Source organism: Crinia signifera, chromosome 1 (assembly GCF_055691185.1).
Source record: "Crinia signifera chromosome 1, ASM5569118v1, whole genome shotgun sequence".
Lineage (NCBI taxonomy): Eukaryota > Metazoa > Chordata > Amphibia > Anura > Myobatrachidae > Crinia > Crinia signifera.
The window spans coordinates 359,020,973-359,033,818 of NC_139217.1; the positions used below are offsets into that span (position 1 = coordinate 359,020,973).

At 42.9% G+C, this 12,846-nt stretch overlaps 1 protein-coding gene across 7 annotated transcripts in view; it reads right to left on the reverse strand.

The window, feature by feature from the left end:
* The window catches only part of ARVCF (ARVCF delta catenin family member), a 576,304-nt gene that overhangs the window by 436,494 nt on the left and 126,964 nt on the right, over positions 1-12,846 (reverse strand). For 6 of the 7 annotated variants that reach the window (XM_083149627.1, XM_083149662.1, XM_083149609.1 and 3 more), the window contains one exon: positions 9,945-10,033. The gene's annotated coding sequence lies outside the window, so the exon portion shown is untranslated. The remainder of the gene's footprint in view (positions 1-9,944; positions 10,034-12,846) is intronic. The other variant, XM_083149617.1, reaches the window with a different exon arrangement.

Here is a 12,846-nt window from a genome sequence, read left to right on the forward strand (position 1 = left end):
TTGCAAACATTAGCATCTACACATAAACACGCAGATACACAGAAATCCCGGAGGAAGGAAAACGTTGGTGCCATGTTTTCTGCCTATGAGATCACAGAGGTACAGATGTTTCCACATACATCCAGTTGCATGGGATCCATCAGCGCACTCTTGGCAGACATCTCCCGGTGTAGGCTGAAAAGCTCTGTGAAAATGGTAATGCCAGGCCTGCCTTTCTGCCAGCTCTCCCAATAACTACCCACTAATGAACCCTGATTGTTAATCACTTTAACAATAAATCCTCACTGCGAGCAACCACGCTATGGTAATAGTGCACTGTGCAAACAGGATGCATTCTATAATCGCTCAGCTTTAAAAATATTGCCCTTTATACACCTCCAGTAACTGCGGGATCGGATTTCAATAGTAAGAAGACAAACCACTACCCACACAACGTTTACACAGAACATTATGTAGTTCTATAGATCTTGTCATCTTGTCACAGAGGGAAATATGGTGCATACAGTTATTCTCCACTTCAATTTTACAAGTTTATTTTTTTCATATTCATTTAATTGATTCTTCTTTTCGGATTGAAGAGATTTCTCACGTTCTGTACAAAGAGCTGCTTGCATCTTTAGATGTGGGAATACAGTGTCTAATGCCTAACCTAGTCATAATGATACGATTTGTGATAATAATGTAAATTAGCAGTACATCTTAGTATTAGAAATTATATTTGTTATGTTTCCAAACAAACAATATGGCAGATGTCACAGAGACCTTCTATTCAACAATACCTACAGGTCTATCAAGGGAACTACTACATCCAGTATACAGGTCGAGTATCCCGTATCCGAATATCCGTTATCCGAATTATTCCGAAAACCAGACATTCCAGAAAGTGAATTTTTTTTTTTTTTGCTAAAAACTCACTGGGGACATTTGTAACAGCATCACTGGGGACATGATATGTAACTGGCACTATATATGTGCAAGACAATGATTGCTTGGCATTCAAATTCAGTGCTGAGATAGTACACAAATTTTGTTTCACATTTTGAAACCTTGTTTTTTGAACAAATAAAATATATTTGTGTGTATTTTATGTTGTAATAAAATATATTTGTGTGTATATTATGTGTTTATACAGCATAAATGCAAGATACTTCAAAATACATCATTGAAATATTAAAATATTCTGAAATACGGAATAATCCGTTATCCAAAATTCTCCTGGTCCCGAGCATTTTGGATAAGGGATACTCAACCTGTATATTATATTTGTGAATGTTTCATAATAACTCTCATGTTTGTCACCTTATGATCTCAGATATATGAGCTTGCCTCTTCTGACTACGAATACATTTGATAATCTTTTCCAGTAGCAGCTCTTCAGGTGGGCTGCAATTACCCACAGCCAGGGCTGACTCTACCATTAGCTGCCTAGGGTGCTGGTATCCCGGGGGGGGGGCTGCCTACAAAAAATCAAGGAGGTTTATAAGGATTCTTGTTGTACTTAATACTCTGTTGTGGGTGGCAAAGGGAGACCTCCAGAGAAAGTACGGAACTTGACCACCTTCCTGGGGGCCTTGGGTTGGAAAGTGGGTATTGGTGGCAGTAAGGGGGGCAGTAGGTTGAAGTTTTGTCTAGGGTGCTGAGAAGCCTTACACCTGCCCTGCCCACAGCCAACCTAAGCAGCACTGTAAGTGAAGTGAGGGGAAAAAAATAAAAAACAGAGCTGCCTATGCATACAAGCTCCTCACTTCTCAGGAATGCAACAGCCCCTAGAGGAGACTGGCACTGGGTCACCAGCATGTTGGTCGACACCATTAGGTCAACATGTATTTAGGTCGACCTTAGTCTAGGTCGAAAGGAGTCTAGGTCGACATGGGTTAGGTAGACAGGGTCAACATGCTGGTGACCTAATGATCCATACCCGCCCCTAGAAGCAAATTACAGATGGCAACAAAACTTTTAAAATACCCTCCCCTTTCTCTACAGCTTTTAGGGACTGCATTGGTTGTATCCCCTAGATCAGCAGTTCTCAAACTGTGGGTCCTGACTTTGAAGTGGGTCTCAGCATGGGGTCGTGACTCCATGTTGCTGACCATCAGGCTGATGACTTTTCTAATCTCAGTCAGTGATTCAAGGAGTCTGAAAAAACGGTTGTATTGTCTGTAACTTCTGGCTCCTCCCATCATTTTATGCCTCCACAATGCTGCTGTCTGCTGACTACACATGTGATGTGATGACCTTCTGCATCAACTTGCTGAGGTCCTGTAATTATTTTTTTTGTCTGATGTGGTCCCAGAGCAAAATAATTTGAGAACCCCCTGCCCTAGATGCATACTGAGACTGGCAGAAAGGCAGGAAGTGACATCCCATTGGAAGCAGTATCTGACAATCACGATCAGTAGATAGTGCCTCCAATAGGAAGACACTGCAATTACTTGTGGCTCACTGGTGGTGGAGAAATTACTTTGATGATGTTTACTAAAATGATCATGTAATGAATCAGTAATATAAGCTGACAATGGCAGTTCTGTGTATAGTGCTTATGTTTTATATATCTGTAGTGACAGGACAATAGTGAGATACTAGGGAGAACATTTAATAGGATGAGAGATTCAGAAAGTGAGATTTGGTAAGAAATCTCAATTTTTTTTAAAGCAGCAATCATTCACACTGCAAAACCAGTTTGATTAAACAAACCCTGGAGATTTCTTACCAAATCTCTCACTTTCTGAATCTCTCATCCTATTAAATTTAACCCATGGAGTCAGGAGAGTTGTATATAGTAAAACATTGCTGGTAGTTGATATAATAAAAAGAGCACTACATATATTTAACAATTTATCCCATAAATATATTTTATGCCACTCTGCAGGTTTCCATGCTATAGTGCAGGATCCAAAACATGGTCCTAAAGGCATACTAACAGTCCAGCTTTTAAATATATCCATGGCTCAGTACGGATGGTTAAATCAGATAAACGCAGATAATAATTACTTTATCTGTGGCCAAACATGGGCCTACTTAAAACCTGAACAGTGTTTGGGAACCTCTGCTCTAGTGCCACCAGCCCTGGCTGGCAAAGCTTAACACTGACATTGGGGATCCCGACAGTCAGTATCACAACATCGAGAGCCCTGACTGCTGGTGCTCTGACAGGGGGATACTCCCATGTCCACGACCCCCATAGAGGGAGAATAGAACCTGTGGCAAGTGTAAAGAGCCACCGGGCCCACAGCGCGGCAAGCCCAGCAAGCCAGCAAGGGGCTTCTTTGCACTCGCCCCCCTGTCGGAGCACCGGCAGTCGGGATCCCTGAGTCCGAATACTGACTGTCGGGATTCCCACTGTCAGAGCCCCATACCACACCCATTTCATCTCCCTGAGATTACCAGCAATAAGTAGTACACACCTAGCGTAGACTACAGATGTGCCTTTTGTCTACTTTTATACAAACCAGAACTTTAATCTTCATCAAGCCGGTCACTAACATTCTGTCATGGAGCATTACCACTGGTAACTTACCATACTGAAAAAGACCATAGTACTGTAATGCATAAATATCAATGACAGACAATGACAGACAATGACAGACAATGACAGACAATGACAGACAATGACAGACAATGACATTCAGATACTTTGTGGCAGTCTAGATCCACTGACTTTAATTTTCTCTATATCCTGGTCCTACCATCAGTAGGAAACAGCAGGATCTAAACTAGATACTGGGTACCAATGTTGTACGCAATATTGAAAAGACATATTGCAGCACAAATAGCATGATAGTAGTCATCCTTATCATCAATGTGTTACATTATACAGATATGTCAGACACAATATTTTGAGTAGAATAAAGAAAACACCACCTCCAAGGTCAACTTGGCAATACAGTCAAAGACCTGCATATCGTTCAGTGTGTACGGACAATATCGGTCTACCACCAACCAATATGGTTGGCTAGTGTGTATGGGGCTTAAAGGAATCTTGAAATCTACTATGGCATGCTGATTATCTGCAGACTAGCTAGCAACTGAGATTGTGCTAATGTTGTGTTACACTTCAGCAACCCATGCAAAGTGCAATTAGAAATTAAGTCATGTGTCAAATCAGATACAGTATATACAGAAGCAAGTAAAAAGGAAAGGGCAAAGACAAACTGAAATAATACATTCCAATAACAAACAAACCAACGTCCTTGAATTGTATTTGCAGGATATCACTTGCACTGCAATATGTTTTAGCAGTAAAAAAAAAAAAAAAAGCTTTCTAAAAATTCTACATCATACTGTAGCAACACTACACATTTTTTCTCATGATAGGAATAAAGAAATATATATTTTTTCACTTTACCAAAATATTGCTTAGGATTTAGGATATTGAAAATGTAAAAATAAATACTGTAATGATTCAAGTGGCCACACGGCACAATTCTTCCAATGCCTAGAGATTAAGATGCACACATTTTTGTTTTCAGTAGTCAAAATCCCAGCAGCACTCTCCACCCAGCAGAGTATGCAGTGCAGGGAGGCACCAGGCTGGAGAGGTGCTGTACATCCCTGCTGCCACACTTTATGACAGGAATAGGTACTTATGTATTATCTGGGCTCCCATGTTAAATGCACCCCATTTTTTCATACCCCCACTATCCAACTATGCATGGAGTTGATTTTATATAGTGTGGCGAGCGCAGCGAGCCACCGTGCCCAAAGCGTGGCGAGGGGAAGCGGTCTCATAAGTAAAACGGGAGCCCAGATATTACATAAGAACCCAGGAATGTAGGCAGTGACACTGGCAGTCCGGAGGGGAAGTCCCTGTAGTCACATGCATGCTGCTGCAGTGCCCTGATCTTAACAGAAGAGCATGTACTGAGCTGTGATTGGAGGAGCTTGGCACATGTTGATTATAAGAGCCTTGGTTGGAGGAGCTTGTCACGTGCTCCTCTGATCCCTGAAACGCTGACGGATATCACAGCATGGCCCTGCCTGTGAGTATTCAGCCTCCTGTCTTTACAGCTCCTGTTTTTTTTTTTTTATAGCTCCTGTCTCCATACCTCTTGCTTTTCTCTGTCACCCTCTCTATGACGCTTCTCTCTCCCTCTCCGACTTTAATGTTTCCATCAGTTTCACAATATTATCTGCCCAGCATTTGTCCTGTTCTCTCTGCTCAGCCTCTACCCCCTCCTCTTTCTGCCTAGCATCTGTTACCCCACATCTATCCACCTATCATGTACCCCCCCCCCCCCCTCCCCAGCATCTGTCCCCATCTCTCTGTCCAGCATTTGTCCACACCTCTTTCTCTACCCAGCACTCAGTGTCCACTTTATTACATATTTGGTGGAAAGGGGGGCCCAAACACTCAAAGCACCGACACTGGTCAGAAGGTATAGATTTGTGTTATTTGTACACACACACACACACACAAACTCTATATCATACATATTCCAGAGCAGATATTAAAATAGTAATCAGATGCAACAAAAATATGTGGAGAAAGATCAGCACCTTGAGCGGAGGTGTCAATCTATTGTATCAGCTGCTAACATGTTAACGCTCCCCCTCAATCAACATATTTTAGGTACTGTACATGTATCAATACATCTATGAGAACTGGGATTTTAGTACAACATGTATTACCAAATGCAGTTCATTCCTATATAAAAAATATTCATCAAGCTTAATTACTGTCTTTTATTGTTTCAAAAACAATGTTTTATTTGGTCATGAAGAATAAACATACATTACAATCATAAGAAGAGAACATGATATGAATCGTTGATATACCACACAAAACCAGATCATTGGAATATCTATCACAATCCACCGTAGCATAATATTGATGTTAATTGAATAGGCATATAACTAACAGAATATAAATTGTAAATTGTACAATAAGGTCATATCACATAGATAAACTATATAACCGGGCAAATATTATACCGAAAAAGATACAAAAAATTAGCCGAAAATCCCACCCACCCTAACCATCTAGATCTCTCTGTGTGCCACGATCTATAACAGAGACCAATTACTTCCTGCAAAGACTCGAATAATCATAGATCTCGTAGCAGAATCCAAATATTCAATATAGACTCCCCCATTTTCTATAGAATTTTTAACACAAGCTTCAATATGGGGCATGGCTGCATTGCTATCAAAAGAGATAGCAAAGCAGCTTTAGGAATAGATACTGTAGCATGGGAGGAGTTGGTGATGTCCAGCACCTCAAGATCTATGGTTACCATTATGTTTAGGAAAGGTACAATTCAGTTTTGCAGTCATGGAAAGCCCAGTTGGTAAAATTCATACACATAGCTAAATGATCTTTCACTGGACAAAGTTGACAGATAGAATTAATGAACATTGTAACCTTATCCCAAAATTATTCTTCCAGCGTCCCACATACCATGAAAAAAGGAACAATGAGAAGCCTTACATTTCAGACAGGTTCCGGTTTCCCCCTCAACCATATACCCATTGTGCTTGTGCTTGGGGGATGCAGTTTAAATTCCGGCGGTCGGGATCCTGGCGTTCAGAATCCCGACGCTGGAATTCCGACCGCCGAAATCCCAACACTTTCTCCCTCCGTGGGTGTCCACGACACCCCTGGATTGAGAATAAATTAGTGTGCTGAGCGTAGCGAGGCACCGGGCCCGCTGCATGGCGAGCGCAGCGAGCCCGCAAGGGGGGGGGGGGGGGGCGATCCACGTCCCCCCCTTGTCGGGATTTCGGCGGTCGGGATTCCAGCGTCGGGATTTTGAACGCCGGGATCCCGACCGCCAGGATTTCATACTGAATCCGTGCTTGTGAAATAAATGCCCTATGAACTAGTGTCTTTAAGCCTAATTACTGCTAATTACAAAGTATTAACTTGGTGTTTCCTCACCTTTTCAAGATTAATTGAAGCCCATAGAAACATCTGATGTAATACACTCCAGGAAATTCCAGTTAATCAGTAAACAAGCTACAGTTTGTTTAGTGAAAATATATATATATTTTTCTGTGAATGAAACGTACAGTGTTCTCGACACACTTTAAATTATGGGTATTCTGCCCGGCATGTGTACCCAAGACCCGCTGTTGCAAAGCTGGAAGCAGTGACTTGCCTGCAGGGACATCTGACAGGACTGGACAACATATGCGCCTGTGTCAGCAACTGAGGGGTATATGTATGAAGCAGTCAAAAGGGAGAAGAAATGATAAAGTGCCTGGTACTTTATCACCGGCCAATCACCTCCTGACTGTTAAGTTACAGGCTTTTAAAAAGGGACAGTTAGGAGCTGATTGGCTGGTGATAAAGTACCAGGCATTTTACTTCTCCCTTAACACTGCTTGATACTGTATATCTACCCCTGAATGCCTAGGAAGAAATGACCGGACAACATGTAAGAAACTTGCACTATCCCAGCTCCCCCCAACCTACTCCCGGCGCTAGAATCCACGGGAAGCACAGACTGTGAGACATCTACCCTTAGAAATTTAAAGTGTGCGGAGATCACTGGGCAGTGTGCACGGAGACATGGCAAGTATAGCTAGTCCGGGATGCCAGTACCCGCAATCACACAGAGACTTGGGAAATATTGCTAGGTCTTAGATCCCAGTACCCACATAAAAAAGAGGACTCATTACTAGGGAGTGCAAAACACACATACAAACAAAAAAGATTCACTGGGGAGACAGTCTGTGTCCCCAGTGGATCTATATCTGTCCATGCAACAGAACTGCAACTGGAATGGTATTTTAGAACAGCAATGGTAGGTGTTCCAGAAAACAGGGGTGCATCCAGAGGTTTAACCAGCATTATATAATCTCCATGACCATCTGACACCTGAGTAATCCCATTTACTGGGCATGCTGAAGACAGCGGCTACAACCAGAGAGTTATTTAGCATCGGATCATCCGCATGGGACCAGTGGGTTACTCAGATGACCAAACCAGTATATAGCATCATATACACACCGTATATACATCATGCTATGGGTGTGGTACGGGACTCCGACAGTCGGGATCCCGACAGTCATTATCCCGACTGCCCGGAGTCAGACAGCATGGCGAGCACAAAAAAAGACCCTTGCGGGCTCGCTGCGCTCTCCACGCTGCGGGCCCGGTGGCTCGCTACGCGAGCCACCTATTCTATTCTCCCTCTATGGGGGTCGTGGACTCCCACGAGGGAAAATAGCGGGTGGCTGTCGGACACCCGGCTGTCGGCGTTTTGACAGTCGGGATCCCGACGTCGGGTAAACGACTGTAGGGAACCCGTCCGGGACCCCATGCTATATAGTAACTGTTGCCAAGTCTCACATTTATCTTGAAAGATCTGTGTTGGCAACAATGTCAGGTGTGCAAAGTGATTTTAGGATCAAGTGACATCCATGTTTAACTTCGAGACACAGCTGAGAACACCACATATTTTTATTTTGTTCTAAAGGGACAATACAGATTACCACAGTCTTTCCGCAGCTCAGTCACACCCTGCCCTTGAGTCGGCCTATCACAAAATTAAGGATGTCTATGAGGAAGACATCCTTGCTGTACTTAATGCAGGTCGCATCTGTGAAATTTCTAATGGGCCCTACACACGGGCCGACATTCAGGCCTTTTCTGAGCAATAAAATGCCTGAAAACACATGTAAATCGCTGTGTGTGGACCATACAGCGATTTAAATGCGCTGCACCCGCCGGTCTGAATCCAGCGGCGATTAATAACCTGCAAGCAGGTTATAATTGGTCGGGGCCAGCGTGTGTAGGGCCCATAAGACTCCACCTCCCCACATTCACTTGAGGAGTTAAAAAGTGGTTATTAGTGGCAGAATAGGGGAGTTGAGCGGCCAATAGGCTGGATGTTTGTCTAAGGAGCCGAGAAGCCTAAAACCAGGCTTGCCTGAAGGGTGCAATCAGCACAGACTTCAGTTAGGAAAATTATAATAGTTTATTACATACAGTATGATGAGTTATTACATTTCCTGCACCTGTTATTCATAGGAAAAACAATAAAGGAAAATCGATAAAATACAGTAAATGCTAACTGTCATCATCGTACTGAAATGTGGGTTTGACTTTACTCTATTCAAGCCACCAGGAAGGTTAACAAGAAAGAGATCATCCGTCATTAAACATGCAGGTGTACACGGGCACATTCACATATGTTACTGCCATCAGACATTCTGTTACACAGCTATGGAGTACAAACCAGTATATAGCAACCAGGACTGAAAAGGTATTGCTGAAGGTCATGTTTACTGATGTATTCTACATTAAGTCCATTACAAAACGTATAAAGTAAAAATGTTCATCAATCACAAAATGTATGATTACAGAACCATGTATGTATAATGCAATAGTGCAGCATCAATATGAGAATGTGTCATGGGATTTTGAAAAACGAAGCATCAAACAAGATCTTATTCTTACAATTGTGATTTAGCGGAGATCTGTGTGAATTTGCGGAATGCAGCAGACTCTGGGGACTCCTTTGTAGTAGTCAACCCCTGAATGTTAAATAACTTGTGTCATTATTTTGCTTTAAATGACTTGCAAACTTATGTTGCAGGATATCACCCAAGCACAATCTTTTATTTCATTTATTTCATTGGGGACTATTTTACATAGCATCAGTTACACGCCGAGTATCATGCATTCATGTCCCAACACATTTAATGGCTTCTGTATTCAGAATCTGAGCCAAAACAGCATGGGATTTAGAGGCACACAGCAGTAACCAGACTCAGTGAAGATACAAACACTCGTCTTTCACCTTGCACTATGCCAGAAAGAATGCTAATAGCCATGCTAAGGAAGCAACAGAACTGTAATAGATTGTATAGGTCTCTTGAAACAGTTGTAAAAACAGTAAACATATATTACGTTTATAGTACCATTGGTGGTGAACAATGGTCAACTGTGGGACAGTAATCATTAGCCCACGAAGCTGGTGTCTGCCCCCTGCACTTACCGATAACTGCAGAGGTGACAGGAAATGTAGCATCATGCGCTGCCTGTGAAGTCTGGGTGCGGGAGGCTACAGCCACCGGAAGAGGCTACCTGCGGAAGAATTTAAAAGATAAGTAAAAAGAAACAAACCTCTTCAGATTATTTATGCATTGATAAGACATTTATTCTGGAATACAAAGCAGGGGATATACAGTGGTTGTAAATTGAGTTCTGCATGGTGACCATTGGAGTGCCAACACCTGTGAGAGAAGTGCAAAATATCTGCCAAAAAATGCTCACCGTAGTTTTATAAATTTAAATAAAAAAAGGTTGTGTAAAAAAGATTATATTTCCTATAGAAGGTAAACATTACATGTTATGATGAATAAAAATGTTTGCTTGGCAATTGCCACACCTATTGTGACAAATTCACTTGGCACTCAAAGGTATAAAGCAAAGTCTACATATAAACCTACCTAGGTAATACATTAAACAATCCAATTTCACTTTCAATGACATTTTGCTGTTATGGAGTAGTTTCTCCTGGAGCAAAATCCATAGCCAGATTACTATGGTAACATTGTGTTGCTTAGGATTCTATGAACACTTTGCTTTATTACTGTAGCTTCCATGTTGCTTGATCACAGTACGGAATGGGACCATTGTGTAGACATACATTAGGTCTCCAAGCATTATTTCGACATGCGTGAAGGTCGACACAAGCATTACGTCGACATGGGGAATGTCGACAGTCAAAAAGGTGGACATGGGGTTTTCACTTTTTTTGTACCTAATGTCGACACAGTTGACATGGACACCGAAAAAGTGCACCACGTCCGCTCTCCATGCTTTGGACATACTATTTTATTCTCCCAACAGGCCCTAGTGGACGGTAGGGCATGAAATACCACATGTCCGCTAAAAAAAAAAGGTGAAAAACCTGTTATTGTCGACCTTCCCCATGGCAACATAATGACCTGTTGACCTTCAGTCATGTCAATCTTCAATGGTCGACCTCATGCTTGGTGACCTAGTGACCTAATCCCCACAGTACTCTGCTTGCGGCACTGCAGAGTACATCATGATTGGAGAGTATGTCAGTAAATAGATGAGAAAATAGTCAAAAGCATACCTCTGAATATCAAAAATATATAGTTTTCTCTTTAGGCAGAGGAACAGAAATATCAGTATAAATTTACATATGTGTCCTCATACATTTTGCCTCAATACGCATTGCAGTGGCAGATGCCTGGTGTGAGTGCGTTGGGCGTTGCGGTAAAGGTTCTGTGAATTTACCTTAGCGTTGGGCATTTTTTGGGGGGGCAGTAAAAGCATATTATTCACATGATTAGCAAGATAAAAAACATGAACAGAATATCACCCTGCGATCACCCATCTCTTTACATGAGAGATCAGTAGGCAATAAACAACTGAATTCCCTGTATCAAAGTTGTAATAAAGTTTCTATTGCTGTAAAGCCCTATAAAGCTAATTTGCTGACACAATGGACGTGAATCAGATGCAGTTAGAGTTGCTATCACTGCTGCTTCCTTGGAAGAGGTGGTGCATTACGATAATGCAGCAGAATACATACATTACTATACTTTCTGTAATAGATTGTGTCACTGTATTGTCTAGTTGTCACAACACAATAAACACTACAAGGACACCGTTAGTAAGAAGAAAGAATGAAGGCACATCTGGATAACTTCTAACCCCATTTGAACTCTTGCACCGCTTATTAGAGGTGGAGCTCATAATACTAGTTCTAGGCAGGGCCGGATTTCCACATGGAGGGGGTAATTCAATTGCCACAAATTATTTGATTCCACAAATACGTGCTGTATGAAGGAAATACTAGGCTTTAGCTAAGAGTGACTGGCTGCCACTCCTCGTGTTTCCACAATGTTGCAATGTTAACTTGCCCCTCACATGCAGGGACGATTTATTTTAATTGACCTATTAGGGAACATCAGAAGGAAGAGTCTTTACTTGTCTTTAGCACTGAGGAGTTAGTAATGTTTTTGGTTCAGTAAAGTGGCAGGTGGGGAGCTTGACTAGGAAAGCACACCAGGAAAATTATAAGGGCACTAAGGTGAGCAATGGGAGTAGGGAAGCCAATCCCGGGGCATTTTTTCAATCCCGGGATTCGGGATTGAAAAATGCTCAATCCCGGGATTCCCGGGATCCCGGGATTAGCTTCCCTAATTTGAAAAAAAAACGCCCCGGCCACCCTGCACATTCACAGTACTTACATTTGCAGGTGCTGGGTGGGCGAGCGTGCAGATATTGCTGGGAGCCAGGTGGGCTGCAGGTATGTCTGCTAGCCGGGTTGCTGGGAGCCGTGTATGTCCGGAGGTCGGGTAGCTGGGCAGGGGGGTGGACGGGTGGTCGGGAAGCTGGGTGGGCGGTCAGGTAGCTGGGCAGGCGGTCGGGTAGCTTGGATGGGTAGCTGGGCGGGCGGGTAGCTGGGCGGGCGTGCAGTGCACTGTGCTGGACTGATAAGGTGTTTTGAGCCGGGTTGCTGGGCGTGTGGGCGGCTGTGTGGCCTGCGCAGCGTGAGAGCTGACCTCATCACGCTGCGCAGGCCGCATGCCGGGTATGGGAGAAGCCGGGCAGCGTCTAAGCGAGTGCTCAGACGCTGTCCGGAATTAGACTGCGCATGCGCAGTCTAATCCCGAAATCCCGGGATTGGAATCTCCATTTTGGGGGCCAAATCCCGGGATCCCGCCGATCCCGATCCCGGGATTGGCCACCCTAAATGGGAGGGCAAAGAAAAATCTCTGGTGGTGCAAAAGTGAATACAGATTTATTTTAAGATCACATCTTCCATTTATACGATGATGTCAGTACAACAGCACTTAGAATAGCTCAAAAATGTGTAAGGTTCGTCATATAATAACAGTCTTTACAGAATTCACATG